A 6,000-nucleotide genomic window follows, 5' to 3' on the forward strand; every position below is an offset into this window, starting at 1 on the left:
ACTATGTGGGCGTTTCGAATATAATTTACGAATCCAGCAAGGTTCTTGTTATTTAAAATAAAATGTATTGTATTAAAAGAAGCACCTACTCATTTTTTGTAATTTCAATTTTAAATTTTTCCATTATAAACGAATCTACGATAGTAGCATTTTTCATCAAATAATTAAAATGATTCCATTATACTTGGATTTTATAGCATTCTATTTGATATTAGTATAAACTTTCGTTAGATCTACAAAGTAAAGTAATTTCAATATCCATGTTTTTTAAATTATAGAAAATATTTGATAAATCATAAAAATTATAAAATATATATTAAATAAAATTATTAATACACTTGATTATTTAAAATCAAAAAAAATGTATGTAGTGCTGAATTGAACACTTTATAAGCTGAATATTAAAGCTTAATGCATAGTTATTTTTTATAAATAAATAATACAATAATATTAGGTCCTAGGTCCATAAAAATATGATTTTTTATTTGTATGTGCGTGTGTGTGTGTGTATGATATTTGGAAGAAAGCATCTTCTTTTAAATGAGAAGACAAAAAAATAAATAAATATTATAATTATTTAAATACTACAATTTTGTTAATACCTAAATAGGTTTTGATGAGGATTATTACTTTTTCTGACTAATCGATTTTTATACATGATTATTAGTGTTGGGTCAAACCGAACTATTACAATTTTTTATTGAACTGAAATTTGAACTCATCATTTTATTTTTCCTTTTATAAATATATATTTAAATTATGAACATTTTACTTACATTGTGAAAAATGTAATTCACCCTAAATTTATAATAAATTATAATAATTATTTATTAACATCCAATGCTATTATTTCTGATAATTTTTTTAAAAATATAGAGTACAAACAATATATATATATATATATATATATTTATATATTTCCTTTTCACTTTTCCAAAAATGGATTTGAGATTTTGATCATATTATCATTCATTATTTTATCATATGAAAAATAATCTGTGATAATATTACCTATAGATATTTATAAAAATAATTACATGCTTCAACATGAAATTATTTATTTTTGCATCATACTTAAAAGTATAAACAAATAACTTTAGATTGATTAATGTTATTTTCAAGTTCAAATTTTGAACATACTTAAGTGGTAAATAGTTCGGTTCGATTTTCTTTCATTTTGAGTTCGGTTCGGTTCGATATTCAAAGAGTTTGACCCATCACTGATGATTATTTATGGGGCGGGTTTAAGGGGGTGGCTAAGGGGGCATTATCCCCCCTCCTTGGGATTATGCTAAGTATTTTACAAATACAAGTGTTATGATTAGAGCCCGGATTTATATGCATTTGCATGTTTGTACTAAGTGTATGAAATTCTAGGGAGATTTGAAATGTTTACAAAATAATTTTCGCCAATATCTTACATATTGTCCCACGAAAACGTATACAGCTATATATTTGAAAAATTTCTTTGATTTATTGCAAATTAAATATTTACATATAATATACTTTTTATCTATAATTATTGTATTGTACAAAATTTAAAACTGATGACGCATCTCAAAAATACATTTCAACAACCTAGCTATCTTGTATTTTTAATATTATTGACAACATTTTTATAGAGTAAATACTAATTATAAAAATAATATTAAAATATATCAAATAACTATTTTGAGAATCCCACTATCAAAACAAATTCTTGTTGTAAGAATAGTCTATATCATTCGTCTTTATGTTAAATTAGAAACAAATTATACAGTTAATTATTTTTTGACAACAGATAAGATATTGCTTACTGTTGGCATTTTTTATCATTATCATTTATGTTTCCAAATAATTAGCTAAATAGTGAATCTGTATATTATTAAATAAACGCTATAAGCTATATTCAAAATAAACACTTTGGTTATTTTAATCAATCACTAACTACTAATTCAGCTATTAAAGCTTATTAATTTATAAAGATATCACATTAATAACAAAGTAAATCATTGCGATCGTTTGGATTTAATCGAATTTATCGACTCTAATGCATTTGTAAAATAGTGATGAGATCTAATAAAATATAACAAAAACTTCTCGATTCCATATAATGTTAGATAAATCAATTGGTGTACAAAATATTAATATTTATGGACATTGGATAGAACGTGTTAAGAATATATTACGTGATTATCTTTGAAATTCACACGCTTCTTTTCGTTGGTATACCATTCTCACTACAAATATTCGTATACATTTTATTACACCAAATGTGTTGAATATTTGATTAACATAAATTTGTTAGTACTGATCTTGGCATCTTTGTTTAAATTAAAATGCAACAGCTATCATGCATTATTTTTACTAAAAAAATAAAAAAATACGATGACGAAAATCTCATGGGTTTTTTTCATAAGATGAATTGAGCATAATATTTTTACATTCTACAGTTCCACGTAAATAGGTACGATATACAGGATATTCCTGAAATGGTTGAGGGAACTAGTACACGCGTACTCTCTGGAGTGGCCAAATGAAGAATGTTTTGAAACGTTTTTTCAATCTTCAAAACCTGGGTTTTATTTAATTATCTTTAGAATATAAATTAAAATATATATATATAAATAAAAAAAAAATAAATAAATAAAAATATTATTAAGAAATAAGGAGAAATTAGCAACTTAAGAAATAAGTTATCAAGTAGATACGAATTAGGTTAGGTTAGATTAGGTAAATGAAATAGTATCATAAATACTCGTATAATATTGTAAGCCGAATAGAAAGAACTTGAAAAAAATTTGTCAAACAATTTCTAATTCTGATTTCATACATGATAGTGATACTAAAACAATACAATATAAATTAATTTAAAAATCATATGCGAGGTATTTTTTTGTAAGGACAACGTTTACGTTATATTATATACATAATTCGTACACGGTGTTTTTACAAAAAGTATATCGAATATATTTATATATAAATACACTATAAATATATATTTAAATCATAGATGATTATATAATGGATTATCTAAAACAAAAAAAAAAATTATTTTATATACCTATATTCATATAGTAAGTGTGTATTTGATGAGCAGATGTAAAATATAACTGATAACTATATAGTTAGTTTTTTTTTCTCATTAGCTATGAAAACACTTGGAGTTTGTAGAATATTTAGTTTATTTTATGTACAGAAATGAATTGAAAACTGCACACCTTTCAAATCTGACCCTACGTTCGTTAATATAGGGCACATATTTAGCAGTTCTCCTATTTGGTTTTTATTCACACATTTTATATGTAATTTTCTCCATATTTAACACAGTTATAGGTGTATGAGAACATAATTAACACACGTATCTCCGTTAGTTTAGCTATTATGATATTGTTGAAGAAGTGTTAAGATTAATTTGATTAATTTTGTGTCTTTCGATTGTAAAAAAAAAAAAAAAAAATAGTTATGGAATAAAGTAGAAACATTAAAAAACTCTATATTGTTGGTTTATTGCATTTAAGTTTCGCAAAAAATAATGATAATTTACGTTTTTATACCTATTACAACCCTAACCAAATATGATTTAATTAAAGTAATTTGTTAGATATACTGGTACAAAGGGTTAATGGAGTTCTTTATTCTTGCTTCGTACAATTTGATTAGTAAAATTTATAATTAGTCAAAATTTATCTATGCATTATACTCACAATGTAAAATATCTATCAATTTTATATCAGCTATATATATTCGGCGGCAACGGTCAACTTGGTGGCCCATACTACTGATGACAATATGTAATGTAAATGACCACTTCAAAGAATCGCTCTCTTTCAAGATAATCATATTGAATGACAATGACTAGGTCCAAATAGTCTTGTCACGTAAAATAATATCGGCAGGATATACTGATTGTTGTGCACGCACATGACACCACTGTTTATTATATTCACCGTTTATAATTGGAAAGATTTCGTTCTCCAAGTCTTTGTAAAGGAGCGGGGATATTAATTCGGGCAAAGGCTATTTTGGAAACAGCACACCTAATTATAAACAATAAATGACATACTACTATATGAAAATATGTACTCGAGTGACTTTGGATTAATTTTTAAATTGTTTATGTACATTGTATTACTGTGTTTTAATTTCGTATTTATTTCTGTGTGTTACGTAAGTTTTAACGTCTAAATGCTTTCGTATTACTCTTATTAACAAACAATGTCTAAAAATAAGAATTTGTAATTCAATTTTGACATTTTTAAGAATTTCTGAATAAATTTTAATGTCATAAAAAGTAATTATAAAGTGATTAAAGTTATCAATTATCAAAATGCAATTCTTTATGTTGCTTTAAATATTGTATTTCTAAAATGTTTAGAATGTTTTGTGTGCCTATATTCAGAACACTTTTTGAACATTATTGCTGGTAAATGAATCAAATAAATATTTTGAATATTATTTTTTATTAGTATTAAATTGATTGAGATAAGCAATTTTGATCAGTACTTTAATAATATCCAAATCAGAAATCAGAAGTCTAAGAAAACTCCTAAGGCCATGAATGGTGGTAAAATAAAACGTGCAAACACGTAGCCAGGTCCTGGAAGTCATTAAACGCGTGGGAATAAATTGAATTTTTTTAAAACGTGTAAAAACACTAAGTATATGCGCTTTTGAGGCAGCGTCTGAATTGGGCAAGACAAAAAGAACTTTTTCGATTTGGTTGTAAGAAGAACTTAATAAGATTGTTTTTCAATTATTTAATTATACTAAAGCTGCCCAATTTATTTTGGATGCGGGCAATAATTTCAATTACATTTAGATGGTGGCCCATCTTATGAACAAGCCTTGTTTACACTTATGAATCACCTATATTATTTTATACATATTAAATGTATAAATATTTAATTAAGCAACATTTTAAATTGGATATGTTATAATATTATAAAAAAAAAAAAAAATACTTTCAGTGAGCTGAAGTTTCAATAAGCTAATAATTTTTTAATATTTGGTGATAAATTTGAAGTTTATAATAGCTGTTCAACTGATGAAATCTGAAATATGAGGCGCAATCGACGAGCTGCATTATTTATTTTTTACACAGGTTAGAGTAGAAAAAGCTTTTTCGCATGTATACGTTGATCTAAATATACTTGATTTCTGCCAAACAAGATCACACGTTGCAGGGAAGTCTTCCTTCGCAATTCATTTCCAAAATTTTATTTATTTTTATTTATTTTACTTATTTATTCTTTTAACTAGCTAAATATACATATAAAAACGCAAAATAAGAGCGATAATTAGAAAAATGTATAATTCATTATTTTCTACGTCGAAATACAACCGTATTTAATTTTAATTACGTATTATCACGATCGCAATGAAAGGCGGATGAGGAGCAACTGACTTTGGTCGTTATTTTTACGATATTTCGAATAACAATTTACTGTTTAATCTCTCCGAGCCAATACACGACGACTACGTTGACAGACATTCACGACAATAATACCGATAAGTTAGTGACAAATATACGCGAGCATGCCTCGCTATGCATTTTGACATGTCCGAGTAAGTTCGATTATATTTGTTCTAATTATAAATGCCGCACTAGAGCATTTTATCGGGACCGGTTGTATCCGGTTAAAACGTAGTGTGACATGAACCTAATACTTACTGGACGCACACGCGCATATAAAATAAAACGCACAACAACATTTTAGGAAGTAATAAAAATTTAAAATACAATAAAATGTTGACGGGCGAATTCAAACGCGTTGACATGCCATTTCAGGACCCACGTGCCCGGGGGTTTGGACAGCCTTGAACTGTGCGTTACATTTTTTCCATTTTCAAATGTCGAATACTGCAACTCAATAGTTAATCGCAGTACGTACTAAGCAATCGCAATATGCTAAATCTTCCAAATCTTCCTCTTAAAGTATTTAAAAAAAAAAATTCTCTATGGTTATTAGATTTTAATAAGATTATACAATAAATAATGAACTGTAATACTACATAAAA

This window comes from Sipha flava, unplaced genomic scaffold (assembly GCF_003268045.1).
Source record: "Sipha flava isolate LNK unplaced genomic scaffold, YSA_version1 41_pilon_pilon, whole genome shotgun sequence".
NCBI lineage: Eukaryota > Metazoa > Arthropoda > Insecta > Hemiptera > Aphididae > Sipha > Sipha flava.